Source organism: Chiloscyllium plagiosum, chromosome 25 (genome assembly GCF_004010195.1).
Source record: "Chiloscyllium plagiosum isolate BGI_BamShark_2017 chromosome 25, ASM401019v2, whole genome shotgun sequence".
Classification (NCBI taxonomy): domain Eukaryota; kingdom Metazoa; phylum Chordata; class Chondrichthyes; order Orectolobiformes; family Hemiscylliidae; genus Chiloscyllium; species Chiloscyllium plagiosum.
Window position 1 is genome coordinate 8,666,549 of NC_057734.1, and position 24,553 is coordinate 8,691,101.

At 44.2% G+C, this 24,553-nt stretch overlaps 1 protein-coding gene across 2 annotated transcripts in view; it reads right to left on the bottom strand.

Annotated features, from left to right (window-relative positions):
- wscd2 (WSC domain containing 2) overlaps positions 1–24,553 on the bottom strand; it is a 561,402-nt gene that overhangs the window by 518,171 nt on the left and 18,678 nt on the right. The window lies entirely within an intron of this gene.

Sequence of the window (24,553 nt, forward strand, 5' to 3'; positions counted from 1 at the left end):
AACGCCTTACTGAAGTCCATGTAGATCACATCTACTGCTCTGCCCTCATCAATCCTCTTTGTTACTTCTTGAAAAAACTCAATCAAGTTTGTGAGACATGATTTCCCATGCACAAAGCCAGGTTGACTATCCCTAATCAGTCCTTGCCTTTCCAAATACATGTACACCCTGTCCCCTACAATTCCCTCCATCAACTTGCTGACTACCGAGGTCAGGCTCACCGGTCTATAGTTCCCTGGCTTGTCTTTACCGCCCTTCTTAAACAGTGGCACCATGTTTGCCAACCTCCAGTCTTCCGGCACCTCACCTGTGACTATCGATGATACAAATATCTCAGCAAGGGGCCCAGCAATCAATTCTCTAGCTTCCCACAGAGTTCACAGGGACACCTGATCAGTCCTGGGGATTTATCCACCTTTACCTGTTTCAAGACATTCAGCACTCCCTCCTCTGTAATCTGGACATTTTGCAAGATGTCACCATCTATTTCCCTAAAGTCTATATCTTCCATATCCTTTTCCACAGTAAATACTGATCAGAAGCAATAGTGCAATGATACTGACCTCTGGCTGACATCCACCAACACATTACCTGTTAGGAAGTAAGGGGACATACATCAAAAAAAATTTGCAACTGCTTTGAAACCAGTTATGCAGGGTTATGGATTTTGTGTTATGTCTCATGGTCATGATATCATCACTGTATCATAGCATGTGATCCCGGGGTATAATGATTGCACATTCCATCTTAACTGAGATCACTTGAAGCATAACATGCGACCACAGCTACTACAGTTCTTCAGCAGTAACTAAACTGTCATGTACCAGCCAAGGTACTTAGTTTCTGTGTATGTAATAATTGTATATAACAGCCAACTGTAGCAAACATCTGCTTCAATACTTTGTTGATGGCATCCTAGTTTCTTACAGCAAACTTTGTCTTAACCAATACCTTATGAACTGACACTCTCAATACACTGACAAAAATGATATGCCTGAAATATTGGGGCTACTGTACTATCACAATCTCCACCATGCCCAAGCAGTCAGCTGAGGGTGTGAGCTGTCTGCCAGTAAGTTTTATTTAAGGCAAAGTTGCATTATTATTTAAGTGATTTATGCTGCAAGTAAAAGTATAGCAATGATGTATCTCTACAGTATGTTTCTATCACTGTGTATTTTACATTCATTATATATACTGGAATATTTGATCAGCCAGCACATTCCTGGTCCCATAGGTACAAGTTCATAAAATGTTTACTGTACATTCCCAGTGATAGCATAAACCTTCTTCCATCCTGGAGGTAAAACCCAGACAGCACCACACCATTGCTACAGTAAACTCACTTGTTGAGGAATGTTACACCACAGTCCTCACAGCTTCTGAGAACTAAGGTTAGACTACTCCAAAAAACTGAAAGAACTGTAGATGTTGGGAATCTGAAACAAAAACATCCACAGTGGCATCCTCTACCCAGTTTACAAAATCCCGTGTCATCCTGATCTCTTATTTATCAATCAGTGATTTCCCCTCAGCACCACACAGACAAGCTGCAATGAAGACCAGAATGCAAATTTCCCAGATCCACTCTTTCTGTCCGTATGCTTAAAGGTTCTCTGCCATTGAAAACGCGATTTTAAGTCATTCAGTTGTAGATGACGACATGATTTCACAGGTGTGTATGCCTCTGTGTGTGTGTGTCTGTGTGTGTGTGTGGGGTAGGTGGGTGTATCTGTGTGTGTGTATGCATGTGTTTAGGGTGTGTTTGCAGGTGTGGGTGTGTGTATCTGTCTTTCTGTGTGTTTATATGTGCATGTATGTCTCTCTGTGTGTGTGTATATGTGTGTGTGTATGATTGTGTGAGTGTGTGTGCGTGCGTGTGTGTGTGTGTGTGTGTGTATATATACAGGAGGTGTTAGTGAAAAATTAAGTAAAAGAAGCAGTCACTTCCTGAAAGGTCCTTCCTTCATAGGAGCAGTTCTCTTGTTTGTCCGCTTGTATTGGGGTGTGTGTGAAGTCGTGAGGTTCACTACTTCAAAGGGCAGGAGTGAGAATGAGCCACTCTCACCTAGCTCCCGGTACTCAGTCAGAAAGGACTTGTGGGGGAGTCACTCGCCCACAACTCTTGTCCTTAGCTGTGACATGGTCTTACTAGGAATTGGTCAAGTCATGAAGCTGGAAGAGGTCACCTCTCAGCCTCCAGGGAAAACAGCCCCGGCCTAGTTGAATTCAGTAAGTATCTGGAATTATGAATCTAATGGTGACTATAAATCCACCGTGAATTGTTGAAAAAAACCTATCTGGTTCAGTAATGTCCCTTAGGGAAGGAAACCCGCCATGCTTCCTAATCTGGCTAATATGTGATTCCCAGATCACAACAATGTGTTTGACTCTTAACTGCCCTCTGGGCAATTAGGGATAGGCAATAAATGCTGCCTGGCCAGCAATACCGTCATCCCATGAATGAATAAAGGAAAAAAATGACATCACCAACCCAAAGAAACCCAAACATATAAATAGAAAGCAGGAATTATCAACATGCTTTGCCCGGAGGCCCACTGAAGATGTTACCTAGCAGGGTGACGAAACGTCTGGAAATGAACCTTCCAGCTCAGTGAGCAATCCTACATCCAAATAAGTTTTGTTTTCAATGCATTTCTATTGTGCTGGTGAAGTAGCCTACATCACAAGGCACTCCATAGGAGTTTTGTCAAATAAAGTATGACATCAAACTACATATGGAAACCTAAAAAGAGTTGATCAAAAGCTTTATTAAAGATGTGCTTTAATGAAACCAGTTTTTTTAAAGAGGTGGAGAGGTTGAGGAATAGATTTCAGGAGTTTAGGACCCAGGCAAAGGTATAGCCACTAACAGTAGAGCAAAGACAGTGCAAGGGACCAGAACTGGATGAACATAAAGACCTTGGAGGGTTGTAGGGGCTGGAAGAGATTACAGAGTTAGTGTGAGGTGTCAGAACTGGAAGAGGTGACAGAAATAGGTACAGGTGTCAGGGCATGACGGGATGACAGACTGGGAGAGGTATTGGGGCTGGAGGAGGCTACAGAGGTAGGCAAAAAATATCGGGGCTGGAGGAGGTTACAGGGATAGGCGAGAGATATCGAGGCTGGAAGAGGTTACAGAGGTAGGCAAGAGATATTGGGCTGAAGGAGGTTACAGAGGTAGGCAAGAGATATTGGGGCTGGAGGAGGTTTCAGAAATAGGGAAGGATGTTGGGACCAGAGGTGGTTACAGAGATAAGGAGGAATGTCGGGGCCAAAGAAGATGACAGAAATAGGGAAAGGTATTGGGCCAGAGGTAGTTACAGAGACAGGAGGAGTGTCAGGACTGGAGGAAGTTACAGAGATGTGGAAGGGTTGTAAGGATGGAGGAACTTACAAAATGGGTAAAGGCAAGGATTTAAAAGCTGTGAAAATTGGGACATTGCTGAACCAGGAGCTGGTGTAGATAATGAACATGGGATTTCAGGGATGAGGGTGGTTAGTCATGGTGAGAAGATGGATGCTGAGATGATGAGTGAGTGAGATTTGTTATAAATTTGGGTAAGGGCACCAAATTAAAGTTAACTTAATAAATGGTGCGAGGTCAGTTAGGAGGTGATTGGAAATGAGGAATATTCTTGCTATTTGTACATTTTTAAAGCATTTTTAAAACATTTGTTCTACAAAATCTGCATTCACTATCAAAGAGCATAAACTATCAGTGTCTTGTCAAAAAGATAGCTTTTACAATCTATCTTTCTCGGTGTGCACACCTGGAATTCTAGCTTGGAAATCAGCCCAGTGGCTGGACCTACACAGTTTACCCATTTATGGTAATGGATTGACACATGAAGCTCTTAAACCGGAGCACAGCTTTATCTCAATGATTGCTTCCTGTACTGTATACACTTCTTTGAATGGTGATCGAGACACAGGTCTCTCACATCAGAGTCAGACATTTGTAGATTGTTTTGAGACAGAGATATAACTCTGTAGCAATGGCTTTCCACAGTCATAAAGACTGTTTAAATAATGAGGCAGTCTAGACATCATGGATCTGGATGTAGGTTTGCTCAGTGAGCTGAAAGGTTCGTTTTCAGATGTCTCATCACCATACTAAGTAACATCTTCACTGAATCTCCGAATGAAGTACTGGTGGTGTAGCCCGATTTCTATTTATATGTTTGGGTTTCCTTGGGTTGGTGATGTCATTTCCTGTGGTGATATCATTTCATATGGTGATGTCATTATCTGTTCTTTTTCTCAGGTAACACAGAAGATGTTACCTAATATGGTGATGAAACGTCTGAAAATGACCCTTCCAGCTCAGTAAGCAAACCTACATCCAGAACCTCAACCTGAACTACAAATCTTCTCAAAACTCACTATCATGGATCTGGTTTGAACATATGAGTGGAGAAGGGATGGGAGTGTTCGCAAGTGGTATAGTTACTGACAGGAAGACACGTGAATGTTCAGAGCTGTGAAACCACCAAAAAGTGAATAAAAACGTAATCCATAACTGAAGCACTGGGCAAAACACAATAGTTTTTCCGCTGGTTGAAATGAAAGGTCTTATGAAGTGCAAAAGGCAATTTTTCCACACTTAATGCTCAAGCTATGAAATTGTGACAGATCTACTTAACAAGCCAGAGCAGCTATGAAGTTACATTGTGATTCCTACTGGGGAGAGACTTTTCAAGATGTATCCCACTCTACATCTCTCTGAAGAACAGAAAAACAGACTGCAGACAAGTTTTGGAGGCATACTGTGAACCCTAAATGAAGGTCACTGATGAATAATAGAGTCTGGTAGTCAAAATGTAGCTCACTAACACAACTCACAGAATCCTGTGATATAATGTATTAAAAAGACAATCTAATTAAAGATCCTGATGAAGGGTCCCAATGTGAAACGTGGACTTTCCTGCTCTCCAATCCTGCTGTTCCTTTCCAGCTCCACTTTTTAATCTTCTCTGACTTCCAGCATCTGTAGTCCTTCCTAATTAAAGATTGTAGTGCAGTGGGCCTACAGAGGTGAACTGACTACCCAAGACAGCATACCGAACAAAGGAATTAGAGTCATTATCCCAAAAGAGTTGAAAGGGGTGATGCCAATGCACTTTCATACAAGCTGCCAAAGAATTGAGGCAAATGTGAGGAAGGCAAAACGTGCACTCTATTAGCTAAACATGAGCAATGAAATTACGGACCATGTCAGCTGACACAGTGCTCATAACAAGTACCAGAGTCAAAAAGTCTGGTGCTGGAAAAGCACAGCCGGTCAGGCAGCATCCGAGGAGCAGGAGAGTCGATGTTTTGAGCATAAGCTCTTCATCTGGATGAAGATCTTATGCTCAAAACATCAACTGTCCTGCTTCTCTGATGCTGCCTAATTGACTGTGCTTTTCCAGTGCCATACTTTTTGACTGTGATCTCCAGCATCTGCAGTCTGCACTTTCTCCATAACAAGTACAAGGCCAGGCAAACTAGAGAGGTGCTGATTACACACACCATCCCAGACAGATCATGGGTAAAACTGGGAACAGACCACTCCACACTGATTATGCTCCCACCCTGACTTCAGGGAGGTGGACTGGCTGACTTCAACAACTGCTGGTGAGATTGTAGACTGTCAGAAAGCTGATTTCAGCCTTTACAGCATTCCTGACATTGAGATAAGGGCCAATGGCTACAGTTCATCATCTCTACACTAGCCCCAGTCAAGTGGAAAGGCCAAGGTGGCAATGAAAATCATCAAAAGAATCAGAAAGAAATTGAGCAAATGTAGCACAGATGTACACAAGGTAATACTCTAGTGAAGAAACATCCCCACTGAAGGCATGGATGGTAGTCATGTACAAAGACTAATGTCACAATGCATCCGAACAATGTATCCAAAAGCAAAAAATACAGCCAAAGCCAGAAGTAGCAACAGGCTTGAGTGACAAAATCAAGGTGAAATGGCAGACATGCAGAATTCCTTTTGATAAGATTGCCAAACCATTGCCTGGGTCAAATTTTGGAAATTTAGTCAGAGTACAAACCTTCAACACTGTCAACAAGAGGCAGTTGGGAATTGTGTTGAGTAGTTGTTATACATGATGAAGTCAATGAACCAGGTACATCATTGCAATCACAAGCAGGAGTGGAAAACGTATGACTCTGTTGTAAAACTAGTGACTTGCAAAGCCACCAATCAGAAAGAGGTTGTGAATGAAAAGTTAAATAGACTCCACCTGCCATCTTTGAAGAACATAAATGATGATTTTGAAAAGGAGATGTTGGTCTATTTGCCTGGAGGAGAAAGTGAGGTCTGCAGATGCTGGAGATCAAAGTTGAAACTTTATTGCTGGAACAGCACAGCAGGTCAGGCAGCATCCAGGGAACAGGAGATTCGACGTTTCGGGCACAGGCCCTTCTTCAGGAAGAAGGGCCTGTGCCCGAAACGTCGAATCTCCTGTTCCCTGGATGCTGCCTGACCTGCTGTGCTGTTCCAGCAATAAAGTTTCAACTATTTGCCTGGATCCCATCCTCAACCAAAAATCAACAGATCATCTGGTTATATTTTCCATCACTGTTTGTGTGAAAGTGCTGTGGATAAATTTACTGTTTAAGAATTATTCCAATTGGGTGTGTGAATCACTAGCAAGGCTAACATTTGTTTTCCATCTCTAATTGCCCTTGAACTCAATAACCATGCGAACCCAAGGTGTCATGAGCCTGGCTGTTTGTAGTTCTAGTGCAGATACCATTGCTTCTCCCTGTGTTCATACATGAATGGATTCCTGGAGGTTTTTATTAGATAACATGTTCCCACACTCTGTGACACTGATTATTAATGGTGAAATCACTCTTAGTTCATTGTAATACCATGAAGCAAAATTCACTGAGTACCAATTATTCACCCACTCATAGGGAACAAAGCTGGATTTAGGCCACTGTGCGATAGATTAGTTTTACTCTATGGATGTATGGAGGTGCCGGGGTTAGACTGGGGTGGACAAGGTCAGAAGTCACATGATACCGGGTTATAATCCAACAGGTTTATTTGATATCACAAGCTTTTGGAGTGCTACACTCTGAAAGCTTGTGATTTCAAATAAACATGTTGGACTGTAACCTGGTGCTGCGTGACTTCTGACCTACGGATGATGGTCTTATTACAAAAGTAATACTGCCCAGTACAGGAGGAGCCGCAGATTGGGATATTTAACATAGTTATTTTGAATTAACTTATTCAGAGCTGTTATTAAGCACCTACTGGAGCAAGTGGTGCTTGAACCCTCCTAACTTAGAGGTAGGAACACTACACGGAGCCTCAAGAACCATATGTTTGGCTGAGGAGCTCACAGTGCACCGTTATATCTTGGGGATTATGAATAAGCACCTCAAAGTCTGAACTCCATAGTCTGGGTCCATGGTTAATCAGAAAGCCAGAAGAGTCTTTGTTACCTAAGTGAATTATTCTTGGCCATCATTCAAAGAACTCTTATAATTTTTATAACAAATAGAAGGATTAAAAAGAAATTATAAAAGGCTTTATCTTAAAAGCAAATGTCCTTGCACTTTTTCTTTCTCCCATGTTGTTCACAGCAGTATTCTGAAAATAAATCTTCCAATCCTGTAGGTTTGACAACTCTGCATGATGGGTTTCCATACTGTGAAGGGACACTACAGCTGTGAAATATGGTGAATAAAACCCACATAAGGGTTTGTTATGTCTTTTATCTTTACAGGCACTGGGTGATGTTACTGGACTACTCCAGTGGCCTGGACCCTAACGCTTTGGAGACCTGAATATAAACACCGCCATACATCAGAATTAATAATCACTGGATTGTCATAAAAAATACCTTGGTTCACTAAAGGGAGCAAGTCTCCCTCCTCACCTGGTCTGTCCTCCAGCAAGGAGGCTGCTTCGTACAGGCAGTTCTTCTATAACGCGATGGTTGCATTCTCACGCAACTGCTTATTATAGAAAAATCACGCTGTAGAAACAGTGTTTAAAGTGCTGACGGGCTAATCGCATTACAGCCAACACATGTTTTAAAAGTTTGTGCTTTAAAAACAGTGTCCCCAATTCGTCCATTGCGTTACAGCGGCTTCACATTAACGAGACGTGTGTTAGAGAGCACACAGTGGGTGAACTTACACCAGATGGACTGCAGCGTTTCGAGGTGGCACCTTCTCCAACAGCAATTAGGGAGTGGCAGTAAATGCCAACCCTGCCAATGATCCTCACAAAGTTACACTTGGCATCAATGATTTAAGATGAAAGAAGGGAAGGCATGGTCACAGGGCACACCAGGAATGTATATGGTGAAGAAATCATCAGGGGTCTGTAGATGGTGAAAGTAGGTTGGGTGAGTGGGTAAGTATCTGACAGGTGAAACACAAAGTGAGAAAAAGTGAAATTGTTCAGGAAGAATAAAGAAAAAGGTGAATATTACTTAAATGGAACACAACTGTAGAATCGAGAGGTGTGGAGGAATGTAGTGCATGAGTCACAAATTAGTGCTCTTCATCAAGAAGATAAATGGGATGTGATCATAAATTATAAATACTATGTATGGTTTTGACTTCCTTATTTAAGGATCTAAATGCATTAGAGGTAGTTCAGAGGAGGTTTACTCAATGATACAGGGAATGAGGGGATTTTCTTACAGTCTGGACAGGATGGGCTTGTTTCGATTGGAGTTTAGAAGGGGTGCTCGAAGTGTATGAGATTTTGAATGATCTTGACAGGGTAGGCATGGAAAGGATGTTTCTTCTGGAGGGTCAGTCCAGATCTCAGGTTGCAGATTTATCATTTGGACTCACATGTTGAAAACAGAGATGAGAGGGTTGTGTAAGTTTGTAACTGTCAGCAGTGGAGGTAGAGGGTATTAAACATTGTCAATGATAGTTGCTTGTTAGAGGGGGAAATCAAAAGGTTAATTGGAATTGGATAGGAATGTGTAATTCAAGGCCCAAACATCAGCCAAGATTTTATTAAATGGTGGAGCAGTCTTGAGGGGCAGAATGGTCTATTTCTGCTCCGATATTGTTCGGTTGTACAAATACATTCAACAGAAAATACAGCACTTGAACAATCAGCTAGCCTGACAGAGACTTGAAAACAAGATAGGCTTGCTGTGTTGCCTAGCAACCTAATTCAGCCAGTTGATAAACAAATTCCTGTGACGAGTGTTATCAAGAGACTAAACTTGTAGCATTGCAGGCTTTTCCCAACCTTATGGTAGGGTCAGATGGTGCAGCGACGTCATTAGACCGATGCCAGAACCGTCTGGGGAAGGTGCTCTGATTTGCACTCAGTCCGTGAGTCAGTGCATGTTCTTCCCAAACACAAAGCAGGTTAAAGTAGTGAGCACCTTCCTTACAGTGTATCCAAGACAACTGGTCAACATTACGCCACCCTCGGTTCGCCAATGATTGCCAACTCCAAAATAGGTCAAAGAGTGAATTCAAATACAGCGTGGAGAGAAAGAACCTGCTTTGCAAAGGCACAGGGTAGCATGGGGCATGATGCTACTGTGGTTACCACTGCTGCCTCACAGTGCCAGGAACCGGGGCTCAATTCCAGCCTCGGGCGACTGTCTGTGTGGAGTTTGCACATTCTCCCTGTGTCTGCGTGGAGTTTCCTCCAGGTGCTCCGGTTTCCTCCCACAATCCAAAGATGTTCAGGTTAGGTAGATTGGTCATGCTAAATTGCCCATAGTGTCCAGGGATGTGTAAGCTAGGTGGATCAGCCATGAGAAATGCAGGGTTACAGAGACAGGGTAGGGGAGTTGATCTGGGCGGGACACTCTTTGAGAGGGTTGGTGTGAACTCAATGGCATGCTTCTGCACAGTCAGGATTCTATGAAGACAAACCTTTGAAGAGATGAAATGGGAGCAAGAGTGACCAAACAGTTCCTTGGGCCTGCTATCTGCTTCATATGGATCATAGAAGATCTTTCAATATCAACTCTGCTCTCTCGGTTTGAGAGAGTCTCTTTGAGGCAAACAAAATCTGTTGCTTATGACCTTGGAGATTCTCATTGATTGGGTATCCTCAGCCCTCTCAAATGATTCACTAATAGCACAAATTCTAAGCTACATTTTGACAGTTCTCCCATGGCTGCAAAGTGCTCTGGGACACCCTAAAGTTATTTTCTTTCCTCATTTTTCTTGCATAGATGAGCGATAAAGATGTAACTGGACTACAAGTTAAACAGGCAAGATCTCTTTACACTGATGGGGTCAAACTTCGAGGTCTCATTGATATTACAGGCCTTGAAGCCTAATGGCAGAGGCCTCGCTGGGTTGCTATGGTGTCAAGGGAGTCTGGCTGAAGTTTGTGGATGTAATTTTCTCCCATAGAAAGAGGGAGCGAGACTGGGAGGGGTTGGTGGTGGTGATGTGAAGGTCTTGACCTCAGAGGGTGGACGTGGCTTGGCTCAGACTAACCTATCTCTTCACAGAGCAACTCCCCACTGCCCGCACCCTCTGACCATGGAGTTGCCCGTCTTGGAACTGACGGAGTGCATTCTGGTAAGCCCATTGGTAACCTGGGTTAAAACCTTTGGGCCAATGGGAGGGAGGAGTGAGCAAAGTCACCACATCCATGGATTTGGTGGGTGGCATGTTCCTGAACAAACTCCTGTTACAAATAGATCCAAGGCCTACCAAGCAATGAGCCAACAAACATGACAACAACAATGTCAATTTGCATGTTCAGAACCTTATCATATTCATCAGACATGCAAAGAATTACTACCAGGCCAGTAAAGAGCTTCCAGGTCCACGGCTAGGCCCGGTCGCCTGGCAACAGAGACGGTGATGAGCTTGCTCCCAGCACAGGGCCCTGTGGCACCCGTGGCAACTACATCAGTGAGATTGTCCCAGGGTGACCTCGTGGCAGTTGTGGCGTTGGTGGAGGTGAAATGGCACAGGAGAACAGTGACTCTGTTCCAAAGATGGCACAGTTTCAGCAGTATTGTTGGCTTACCAATGCGGATTCAGGATTGAGTGGGAGAGGCCAGATCCAGGTCCTTGGCTGACCCCGAAGCAGAGCTGTTCCAAAGATTCTACGTTTTGGTTTATTTTCTGCGTTTAAGGTGGCGCCAGAGACTGGTGACATTAAACAACACTTTACACTGTATTTGTAAAACATATACGTGACAATCAATCAAGCAGTAACATAACAGCATAAAAACAAAACAGGAGCAGGAGAAGGCCATCTGGCCCATCGAGACTGCTCCACAATTCTATAAGATCCTGGCTAATCATTTCCTGAGAATCAGCTCCACTAACCCGCCATAACCCTTAATTCCTTTACTACTCAAAAATCTATCTATTTTTGCCTTAAAAATGTTTAACAAGGTATTTCAACAGCTTCACAGGGCAGGGAATTCCACAGATTCACAACCTTTTGGGTGAAGAAGTCCTAAATCTGCTCCGCCTTACTTTGAGGCGACACCCCCTAGTTCTAGTTTCACCCGCCCGTGGAATCAACCTCCCTGCTTCTATCTTATCAATTCCCTTCATCATTTTAGATCTATAAGATCCCGCCTCATTCTTTTAAATTCCAATGACTATTGTCACAAGTCTACTCAATCTTTCCACATAAACCAACCCTCCCATCTCCAGCACCAACCCAGTGAACCTCCTCTGCACCCCCTCCAGTGTCAGTACGTCCTTTCTCAAGTAAGGAGACTAAAACTGCACACAGTACTCCAGGGGTGGTCTCACCAGCACCCTGTACAGCTGCAGCATAACCTCCCTGCTTTTAAACTCAATCCCTTTAGCAATGAAGGACTGTTCAGCTATGTCATTGTCACCCCAGAAGGAAAACTTGATGGAAAGAATAATAAATAGAAAACAAAAACTTGTGTTTTTGCTGCCATTTACTGTCAATATAGAGAGAGAGACACTGTCAGCAAAGTGAAAAAGATGCATTTAGACAGCACTCTCCACAAGAGCTTGATGTCCTAAAGTACTTCACAGTGAAATGAAGTCCAGTTGTACTGTTACAAGGAAGAGCAAGATCTTTGTGCACAGCAGAATCCAACAAACAGCGATATGATGTTGTGCAAATAATCTGTTTGCTGTCACATGGAGAAGTGTAAACAATTGGCCAGGACATGGGAAAGAATTTTGCCATTTCTTTACAAAGGGAATCTCAACATCAGCTGAGCTGGTTCGAAGTTGCCAGTGTGGGATTTGACCCCACAACCTCCGAATGCAGGAGGGTCAGTGCTACCCATCAAGCCACAGCCAACACATGCCTAGTTAAAGCTCGACCCTAAACTCCCCCACGTGCAAAACATGGAGAAGAGCCAACCTTTCTTGAAAGTTCATAAGATATAGGAGCAGAATTAGGCCATTCGGCCCATCGAGTCTGCTCCACCATTTGATCATAACTGACACGCTCCTCACCCCCATTTTCCTGATTTCCCTCTGTGTCCGTTCAACCCATTACCAATTAAAAATCTGTCCAACTCATCCTTAAACTTACTCACTGTCCCAGCATTCACCGCACTTTGTGGTAGTGAATTCCACAGAGTCACAACTCGTTGGGAGAAGTAGCTTCTTCTCAACTCTGTTTGAAATTTGCTTCCCCTTACCCTAAGACTGTGACCTCTCATCCTAGAATGCCCCACAAGAGAAAGTATCCGCTCCATGTCTATTTTATCCACACCTTTTATCATCTTGAATACCTCGATTTGATCTCACCTCATTCTTCTAAATTCCAGAGAGAATAGGCCGAAACTGTTCAATCTCTCTACATACAACAAACCCCTCATCTCGGGGATCAATCTAGTGAATCTCCTCTACTCTGCCTCCAATGCCAAATATGGGGACCAAAACTGTGCACAACATCCAGGTGTGGTCTCAGAGATAGTGAGGACTGCAGATGCTGGAGAGTCAGAGTCGATAAAGTGTGGCGCTGGAAAAAACACAGCAGGTCAGGCAGCATCAAGGAGCTGGAGAGTCGATGCTTTGTGCAGAACCTTTCATCAGGGTGGTAAAAACAATGACTGCAGATGCTGGAAACCAGATTCTGGATTAGAGTGGTGCTGGAAAAGCACAGCAGGTCAGGCAGCATCCGAGGAGCAGGAAAATCAACGTTTCGGGCAAAAGCTGACATCGATTTTCCTGCTCCTTGGATGCTGTCTGAACTGCTGTGCTTTTCCAGAACCCTTCATCAGGAATGTGGGGGGAAGGGAGCTGAGAGATAAATAGGAGGGGTGGGAGTCCGGGGAAAAGTTGGTGGGATGGCGATGGGTAGATGCAGGTAGATGTTGGTGATTGGTCAGTGAGAAGGGTAGAGCGGATAGGTGGGGAGGGAGATGGACAGGTAGGTCAGGTGAAGAGGGCGGGGCCGAGGTAGGGAGTTGGATCTGGGAAGAGGTAAGGGGTGGGAATGTTTGGAAACTGGTGAAGTCTTGTGGTTGGAGGGTCCTGAGGTGGAAGATGAGGTGTTCTTCCTCTAGTTTGCAGGTGGCCTTGTCGAGGTGGTGGAGGAGGCTGAGAATGGACATGTCATCGGGGAGTGGGAGTTGAAAGGGTTGCCCACTGGAAGGTAGGGTTGGATGATGCGTGAGGACCAGAGACGTCGATAAGGTGTGGCTCTAGAAAAAGCACAGCAGGGCTCACCAAAGCAAAACAAAAGGCATCTTTGGTGAGCTTTAGCTCATTGCCTAGAGGAACTAATAAACACCTTTCCTTAGGCTTGCTTTGTACTGCTAGTAGACTGCCTTCTCTCACCTCAAGTCTAAAATGCAGACGAGCTGAAAACTACATTCATTAATGGAAAATCTGGTGCAGAGGAGTGAGGTCTTGTTTGCGCTATAAATGCCTGATCACCATCTGCTGTAAGGATTTAACTGTGCTGCTCCTATCAAAATACCCCATAAACAAATCCAACTCTTCTCACACCCAGAAGGATGCACGGAGAAGAAGGGTTCTGTCGCCAGACTGTGACTCATCCAAGCAGTTGAGAGATCAGAAAGCAGCAGCATTATTCTGCATCTGTGGGAGGTTACCTGTGCCTCACATGATGCTGCGGTGAGGGGGGGGCTGAGGTGTGGGAATTGTTTTCGGTGCCCCTGTGCTGTTGAAGATTGCCATCTCACCTGCACAGCAATCACACAATCTGCAATGATTCACTTCACTTGGGAGGCTCTAGAGTGAAGTGAATGGGTTGCCAACTCTGTTGCAACGTATTCGTGGAGATTTCATCACATGACCTGTAGCATGGCTCATAGACACCTACGAGGAGAAAGTGAGGTCTGCAGATGCTGGAGATCAAAGTTGAAACTTTATTGCTGGAACAGCACAGCAGGTCAGGCAGCATCCAGGGAACAGGAGATTCGAGGAAGAAGGGCCTGTGCCCGAAACGTCGAATCTCCTGTTCCCTGGATGCTGCCTGACCTGCTGTGCTGTTCCAGCAATAAAGTTTCATCATAGACACCTACCACTTATCAATTCACAAAGCCAAATCCAGATGTACCGACTGCACTTGATTGGACAAATAGCTGCTTGACACTCAAGAATCATTCAACCTCAGATGATGTAGCATCCAATAGCTGAAAGAAACTTGTAGAAAATGAAAACGGTATACATTGATTTTTTTTAACATTCCTGTTACTTTTCTTTAAATTCTCATTCATCTTATCCTACAGCCTCCACGCCCAACCTTTGTGTTTTGGCAACCCTAATCATAAGAGTGTCAATGGGAAAGTTGATAACACACATATTCATTCACCTGTATTGCCAATATACTCTTCTCATCTGTAGAAGTGCTACTCACATGAAGATTTCAGCAGCTAGAAACCAGCAATGGAATCTCTCTCGCTGGTCTGTCTGTGTGGAGTTTGCACAGTTTCCCAGGTCTGCGTGGGTTTCCTCTGAGTTCTCTGGTTTCCTCCCACAATCCTAAGGCTCAATGGATTAGCCATGGTTAATTGCCCTCAGAGTCCAGAGATGTGCAAGTTTGGAGGATTAGCCATTGTTAAAGGTGGGGTTACATTGATACAGTGGAGGAGTGGTTCTGGATGGGATGCTCTTCGGAGGGTCAGTGCAGATTCAATGGGCTGAGTGGCCTCTATCTTCACTGCAGGGACTCTATGATTCTGTTGCATACAATATGATTCCACCTGCCAGAACCAACTAAACTTGAAACAGTTCTAAAATATACAGTAGTATAAGAGTTGCATTGGTTTTCTGAATGAATTTGTTAATATACCGACGTATTCAGAAAGACACAATTACCATTCCACTGCAAGGGTTTGAATGTAATCAATCCAGATCAGCTGCTGGACTTGAATTTCCAAGGAGGAGAAAAGGACATTCAACCCAATAAAGCTTCAGCCCTCAGCTTGCTGTTATCCTCTTCTGGTTTCTTTGCCTTAACAGGTCTAAGCAAAGCATTCCACCATTCAGCCATAAACCTCCCTTTTGTTGAATTGTTGTGATTTTAATGCATGCCCTAATTGCTGGGTATGGGGTCTCCTGTGGGACGGTATGTAGCATCCCCACATCTGAGCCAGAAAATCCAGGTTTGTGTCCCACTCGAGAACCTGTTAACTAAGGCAGGTGTGTAAGCAAGGTACTGCCACTAAACAAATTAAATATCAACCTGCAAATCATTCCGACATCAGCCAATGGAAGGTGGTAAGAGGAGCAGAGATTTCTGGTCAACCTCTTGATGGGATTAAAATTGCAGTCTCTTCCATCACTACAGGAGGCATGATAAACCAGATGCTGCTATCGAAATCCTTTGGTGGTGACTGACTGGACTGCCAGCCAGTATCAGATTGGCACCAACAGAACAGGGCTCAACCCCACCTTTCTGGCTAGATTAGATTACTTACAGTGTGGAAACAGGCCCTTCGGCCCAACAAGTCCATACTGACCCTCCGAAGAACAACCCACCCAGACCCATTCCCCTACATTTACCCCTTCACCTAACACTACGGGCAATTTAGCATGGCCAATTCACCTAACCTGCACATTTTTGGACTGTGGGAGGAAACTGGAGCACCTGGAGGAAACCCACGCAGACACGAGGAGAATATGCAAACTCCACTCAGACAGTTGCCTGAGGAGGGAATTGAACCCAGGTCTCTGGTGCTGTGAGGCAGCACTGCTAACCACTGTGCCACCGTGCATTCAGAATCATAAAGTTCAGAAGACACCTTCTGGCCCATCAGGTCTGTATCACCAAAAATATCCTGCTGCCTACACTCGTCCCACTTTCCCACACGACAATCACAGCCTCGATTATTATGACACTTCAGGTGCTAAGCGAAGTACTTTTTAAAGGTTGTGAGGTTTTACACCTCCACCACCCTTTGGGTGAAAACGTTCTTCCACAAATCCCCTCCAAATCTCAAGCCTTTCACTTTAAAATTATGTCCCTTGTTATTGATCCACATCTAAGGGAATAGCTGCTTTTTATTCACCTTGTTCATACCCCTCATAAACCTATACATCTCTATCAGGTTCTCTCCTCGACATTCCCTTCTTCAAAGAAAACAACCTAAGTACATCCTAGTGAATCTCTTCTGCAATCACATCCTTCCTACGGCCCTGTGTTCACAACTGGACACAGTACTCCAGTTGTGGCCTAACCCTATTCCTGTACAGCTCCAACATAGACTCCCTGACTTCATAGAATCTCTACAGTGTGGAAACAGACCATTTGGCCCAACAGGTCCACACCAACCCTCTGAAGAGTAACCCACCCAGACCCCTGGCGCAGTGAGGCAATAGTGCTAACCACTGAGCCACCGTACCACCCCTGTTATTATAGTCTTTGCTATGACTTATAAACAGGAGTCACTCAGATGCCTTCTTATCCAACCTATTAACCTGCCCTGACACCATCAGGGATCTGTAGTTAAGCATCCCAAGATCCTCTGAGCTTCCCAGTGTTCTCCTTAGATGCTGCTTGACTGGCTGTGCTTTTCCAGCACCACTGTAATGTAGACTCTGATTTCCAGCATCTGCAGTCCTCACTTCTGTCATTCATTACTTACTCCTTTATCTTGTTACTTCTTCTAAAGTGCATCACCTGGCACTTATCAGGATTAAATTCCACCTGACCAATCTGTTTATATCCTCCTGTAACCTAACGCCTTCCTCTTCACTGTCAACCAGCTGACCAATCTTTGTGACACCCTCTACCTTGCCTATCATCCCTCAACCTCATTTATGATGATCAGAAACCATTAGGGAGCTCGCACTGATCGCTGTAGTACAGCACTGCACACCAGGCTCCAGTCTCACACACGCACATACAACCCTTCTAGGGTGTAGGTTTACCATCATCACACAACTGAAACAATCAGAAAAGTTACTTGGTAGGTTACTTGGTATAACAAAATATGCAGTGGCAGTGATGTAATTGATGATGTTAGACTGACATAAGCAGAGTAGGGCAGAAGATCAAACCAGAGGGAAGTATGAAAATATAAGAGCTTAGACACTACACCAGAAAGCTGCACTTAATAAAATGTTATAATACTGAAGGCAGTGAGAATGCCTTACATTGTCTTACTCAATGAGAAAGCCTCAGGATAAAGAGGAACTGGACAAAAATTTGAATAAGTAATTTTTATCATCCACAAATACATTAGTCCACAAATGTAAAATTAGGTTTTCCAGGGCTAACGGTGAAGTTAGAACACAGAACATAGAACATAGAACAGTACAGCACACAACAGACCTTTCAGCCCACGATGTTGTGCCGACCATTGATCCCCATGTGAGGTAAACCTAATGTACGAACTCTCAAATTTCTGTGACCATATGCATGTCCAGCAGTCTCTTAAATATCCCCAATGACCTCGCTTCCTCAATTGCTGCTGGCAACGCATCCCATGCTCTCACAACTCTCTGCGTAAAGAACCCGCCTCTGATATCCCCGCTATACTTTCCGCCAAACAGCTTAAAACTACGACCCCTCGTGTTAACAATTTCTGCCCTGGGAAAAAGTCTCTGGCTATCAACCCTATCTATGCCTCTCATTATCTTGTACACCTCAATTAGGTCCCCTCTCTTCCTTCTTTTTTCCAATGAAAAAGTCCGAGCTCAGTCAACCTCTCTTTGTAAGATAAGCCCTCCATTCCAGGCAACATCCTAGTAAACCTCCTCTGAGTCCTCTCCAAGGCACACACATCTTTCCTACAATAGGGCGACCAGAACTGGACACAGTATTCCAAGTGCGGTCTAACCAAAGTTTTATAGAGCTACAACAAGATCTCATGGCTCTTAAACTCAATCCCCTTGTTAATGAAAGCCAAAACACCATATGTTTTCTTAACAACCCTGTCCACTTGGGTGGCCATTTTAAGGGATCTACGTACCTGCACACCAAGATCCCACTGTTCCTCCACACTGCCAAGAATCCTGTCTATAACCCTGTACTCAACTTTCAAGTTCGACCTTCCAAAATGCATCACCTCGCATTTATCCAGGTTGAACTCCATCTGCCACCTCTCAGCCTATCTCTACGTCCTATCAATGTCATGCTGCAGCCTGCAACAGTCCTCTATACTGTCAATGACACCTCCAACCTTTGTGTCATCTGCAAACTTGCTAACCCATCCTTTAGTCTTCTCATCCAAGTCATTATTAAAAATTACAAAGAGTAGAGGCCAAAGGACAGAGCCCTGTGGAACACCACTCACCACTGACTTCCAGGCAGAATACTTTCCTTCCACTACCACTCGCTGTCTTCTGTCGACTAGCCAATTCTGTATCCAGACAGCTAAATTTCCCTGTATCCCATTTCTCCTGAACGAGCCTACCATGGGGAACCTTATCAAATGCCTTGCTGAAGTCCATATACACCACATCCACCGCTTGACCCTCATCAATTTGCCTAGTAACATCCTCAAAGAACTCAATAAGATTAGTGAGGCATGACCTGCCCCTTACAAAGCCGTGCTGACTGCATTTAATCAAGCCATGCTCTTCCAGATGGTTATAAATCCTATCCCTCAGTATCCTTTCTAACACCTCGCAGACGACATACGTGAGACTGACTGGTCTGTAATTGCCAAGGATTTCCCTATTTCCTTTCTTGAAGAGAGGAATTACATTTGCCTCCCTCCAGTCCTCAGGTACGACTCCGGTGGAGAGCGAGGATGCAAAGAACTTCGCAAGCAGCGAAGCAATCACATTTCTCGCTTCCCAAAGCAGCCGAGGACAAATCTGGTCTGGCCCTGGTGACTTGTCAATCTTAATGTTTGTCAATATTTTCAACACATCAGCTTCCTCAATCTCTATCCGTTCCAGCATGCTTACCTGCTCCTCAATGGTTTCATTCACTGCAAGGGCCTTTTTCTTTAGTAAAACCAGAAGCAAAAAATTCATTTAGGGTTTCCCCTACCTCCTCAGACTCTATACACAAGTTCCCTATGCTGTCCCTGATCAGCCCTACTCTTTCTTTGATCATTCTCTAATTCCTCACATACGTGTAAAATGCCTTTGGATTCTCCCTAATCCTTCCTGCCAAGCCTTTTTCGTGCCCCCTCCTGGCTCTCCTCAGACCATTTTTGAGCTCCTTCCTCACCTGCCTGTAATCCTCAAGAGCTGAGCAAGACCTTTGCTTCCTCCACCTTACGTAAACTGTCTTCTTTCTTTTGACAAGAAGCTCCTCCGCTCTCGTCATCCAAGGTTCCTTTATCTTACCCCTTCTTGCCTGTCTCAGAGGAACACATTTATGCATCACTCGCAACAACTGTTCCTTAAACAGTCTCCACATGTCTATAGTGCCCTTTCCAGGGAACAATTGCTCCCAGTCCATGCTTCCCAACTCACATCTGATAGCATCATAGTTTCCTTTTCCCCAATTAAATATCCTCCCATTGTACCTGCTTCTCTCCTTCTCCATAGCTATGTAGAATGTGAGGCAGTTGTGGTCACTATCACCAAAATGCTCTCCCACCGCAAGATCTGACACCTGCCCCGGCTCATTGCCAAGCATCAAATCCAAAATGGCCTCTCCCCTCGTCGGCCTGTCAACATACTGAGTTAGGAAACCCTCCTGAACTCACCTTACAAAAACAGTTCCTTCCAAACCATCTGCTCGAAGGAGGTTCCAATCAATATTGGGAAAGTTAAAGTCACCCATTACAACAACCCTACTACATCCACACTTTTCCAAAATCTGCCGACCTATGCTTTCTTCTTTCTCCCTGCTGCTATTGGGGGGCCTGTAGTAAACCCCTAATGAGGTGACTGCTCCCTTACTGGTCCAAATTTCCACCCATACTGACTCAGTAGGCAGACCCTCCTCGACAATGGAAGCTTCTGTAGCTGTGATACCCTCTCTGATTAGCAGTGCTACACCCCCTCCTCTTTTCCCCTCCTCCTTATTCTTTTTAAATGTTCTAAACCCTGGAACATCCAGGAACCATTCCTGCCCCTGAGAAACCCACGTCTCTGTTATGGCCACAACATCATAGCACCAGGTACTGATCCATGCTCTAAGCTCGTCACTTTTATTCCTGATACTCCTTGCATTAAAGCAAACACACTTTAACTGATCCTTTAGTTCTTTCCCAGGAAATTCCTTCCCACTGGCTGCGCTACCTCTTGCTATTGCCTCATCTGCATCAACTCTCACCACCGGTATACAGCTCAGGTTCCCACCCCCCTGCCATACTAGTTTAAACCCTCCTGAACCACTCGAGCAAACCTTCCACCCAGGACATTAGTCCCTTTCCAGTTCAAGTGCAACCCGTTCTTCACGTACAGGCCCCACCTTCCCCAGAAGGCACCCCAATTATCTACATATCTGAAGCCCTCCCTCCTACACCAGCTGCGCAGCCACGTGTTAAGCTGCACCCGCTCCCTGTTCCTCGCCTCGCTATCTCGTGGCACCGGTAGTAAACCCGAGAACTCTGTTCGTCCTGCTTTGCAGCTTCCACCCTAACTCCCTGAAATCACTTTTTATATCCTCGATCCTTTTCCTGGCTATATCATTGGTGCCAATATGTAACACGATTTCTGGCTGTTCGCACTCCCCTTTTAGAACCTCATACACCCGATCGGAGACGTCCCGGACCCTGGCACCAGGGAGGCAACATACCTTCCGGGAATCCCGATCCTGACCACAAAATCTCCTGTCAATTCCCCTAACTATCGAGTCTCCTACCACTAGCGCTTTTCTATTCTGCCCCCTTTCCTTCTGGGCCACAGTGTCAGGCTCAGTGCCAGAGAACTGACCACCATGGCTTTCCTCTGATCGGTCATTCCCCCCAGCAGTATCCAAAACGGTCTACTTATTGCTGAGGGGAATGTCCACAGGGGATCTCTGCACTGTCCGTCTGTCCCCTGTTAGTACCAAATAAGGTGTAACCTCTTCAAGGGTTTTGACAAGGATACAAACATTTTAAAGAACATATTTTTGTGAATTCACTGATTCTGTAGGGGTTGTATTCTGGAGGCAACCTCAACAGCGCACCGACTGGAGAAGAGCAGAATTGCTACCAGCAATTTTGGATAATTCTATTGACTTGCAGACTCCTAACTTTCCTGATAGTTTCAGTTATGTAATGATGGTAAATTGTTAGTTTAATCGTCATCACCACTGTAAGACCTGAGCCAATATATTACCATTTACAATATCATGAACTTTCATAAACAAAAGGATCCTGGCTAGGACCAATACCAGGCAGAAAACCTGTACAAACTGTTCACTGAGCCATCACACCTCATTTACTGATACACTGCAGAATGAGATCATTCAGCCCATCACACCAGTGCCAGTTATCTCTTATAACATCTCAGTCTATTAAAATTCACCTTTTCCATTGCTTTTCATTTTTCTCTTATAAAGGGGTCTTCCACAACTTCAATTGTGGCCTCCGTAAAGACGATCTTTTTGCTTCCCTATATTTCTGATTGTGAACTGAAATAGGAAATAAACTGTTTGAGAAAAAGCAAGGATGGTAGAAGGGATTGCCACACATTTTGGTCAGTGCATTGAGTACAGGGTTTGCGAGGTCATGTTGCGGCTGTACAGGACATTGATTAGGCCACTGTTGGAAAATTGTGTGCAATATAGGAAGGATGTTGTGAAACTTGAAAGGATTCAGAAAACATTTATAGAGATGCTGCCAGGGTTGGAGGATTTGAGCTATAGGGAGAGGCTGAATAGCCTGGGGCTGTTTTCCCTGGAACGTCAGAGGCTGAGACTTATAAAAGGTTTATAAGATCATGAGGGACATGGACAAGGTAATTAGATAAGGTCTTTTCCCTGGGTTGGGGGAGACCTGAACTAGAGGGCATAGGTTTAAGGTGAGAGGGAAAAGATTTAAAAGGGACAAAGGGGCAGGTTTTTCACGCAGAGAGTGGTGTGTGTATGAAATGAGCTGCCAGAGAAAGTAGGGGAGGCTGGTACAATTACAACATTTAAGAGTCATCGAGATGAGTATATGAATAGGGAGGGTTTAGAGGGATGTGGGCCAAGTGCTGGCAAATAGGACTTGGTTAATTTCAGATATCTGGTCGGTATAGATGAGTTGGACTGAAGGGTCTGTTTCCATGCTGCACATTTCTAGGACTCTATGACTAAGTTACTGACACTCACGGTAAGTAATGTTTACACTGCTGCTTTTTCAACCAGTGGTGGAAGTTTAGTTACAAACAGGCTGGCACTAAGAGGTGTGTACAAAGTGAGATTTGGCTGGCGACAGGTAGCTAATTGGTCTGTGGATTGGTGGCCAGTTGTCGACGCCAAAGGCCATCAGCCTGCCAACAACTATGTGATTGTCTCCCAGGTTGTTAAACAGCTTGTGGATGTGAACAATATGGCCAGAAGCATTGGGATTTCCAGGAAGAGAGGCTAGGAAGTATCTGAATTCTGAAGAAAGCCAGTTTATTTTTGATTAGGAGCTGCTGCAAGCTGTGGCTTTTAAATAGTAACCATGAGACTTTGCAATTTGTATAGGCACAGAGGTACAGCTGCTTTGTGCCTCTGACAAGGAAGTAAAAAATAACTGGAGGTGAAACATTGGAGAATATCAAGCCCTAGCCAGCAAAATGATCATCAAAATGAATGCTATGGACAGGGACCATTGAACTGGCTTCCTCTCCATTCATTACACCAATTTTTTTTCTCTGTCTGTATCTGTTTGTCTGTGTGTAGAGGGGAAATTTTGTAAGAGGGCTATAGATTTAAGAAGTAGTGATCTATGTCAACATTCATAGTTGTTTACCTGTAGCTAAAATGTATTTATTTGTAATAAGCGGTATTTCTTGTTAAATAGAGAAACCTGGCCCAAGCTTTCTGTTGACCTGGGTCTAAATGAACAGATAAGTTTGGAAATTTTGCAAACTTTGATAAAGTCTTTCAACTTTTGTGATAAATTCCAGGAATAGTGGGACTTGACTGCCAGTGCACTATCCCAGTGAGGCCTGACACCTAATTATGGCACTGTGCAATTTCAATATCTGTGCAATATTGCCTAGATTTCCCAGTGTTCTTTTAACCGTGACATTCAAACAATGATAGGTAAGAATCTCCATCTTTTATGGTCATATCTACCAACTCTGCTACCTTTAATGACTTGCCCATCTGTTCCACTGCTTTGTTTAAAATTTTAAGTTTTATTCTCTCCTATTCTTTCAAAAACATATTTTCACATTTTACTACAATGAACTGCATCTGCTATCAGTCCACTAATAAGATCAGAATCATTCGGCATACACAAGGGACCATTCAGCCGATCATACTTGTCCCAGTTCTTCAATTAATCCCACTCATCTATTCTTTTGCTATTGCTCTGCAATTTGTTTCCCTCTTTCCTAGTGTATATTCTATTCCCCTTTGGAAAGTTACTGTTGAATTTACTTTCATCACTCTTCTAGGCAATAATTCTGGATCATCACAACTCAGGAATAAATAGATTTCTCATCTCTCACTTAACGTTTTGTTAGCCATATTGTTTACACCCACAGGCATTCTATCTATGTCCTCCTGTGTCCTTTGTAACAATCTGTGCTAGCCCTCAGTTTGGAGTCATCCGTAAATTTTGATACTGTTCCCTCAAATGACAAATTCAGATTATTATGTGCATATGTTGATAGGTATGACCCTAACAAGTACAAAGATTCCTGCCTAAATTTTTTGATTGTTATTTTGATATCACAGTTAAATTAGCCCTGGGAAATGTAGATAATATAAGTGGAACACCATTTCCAACCATCTTTTTATCTGCAGGATCACACCTTCCCATTTTAACTCCAGGAGCTATGATCTACGTAAAGTTTACCATTAGTGGCCATACCTTGAGCTTCTGGTCGACAATGCTCTCTACCGCATCTCCTCCACCTCCCACACCTCCGCCCTTGAACCGGGCCCCTCCAATCGCCACCAGGACAGAACCCCACTGGTCCTCACCTTCCACCCGACCAACCTCCGGATACATCGTATCATCCTCCGTCATTTCCGCCATCTCCAAACTGACCCCACCACCAGGGATATATTTCCCTCCCCACCCCTATCAGCGTTCCGGAGAGACCACTCCCTCCGCGACTCCCTCGTCAG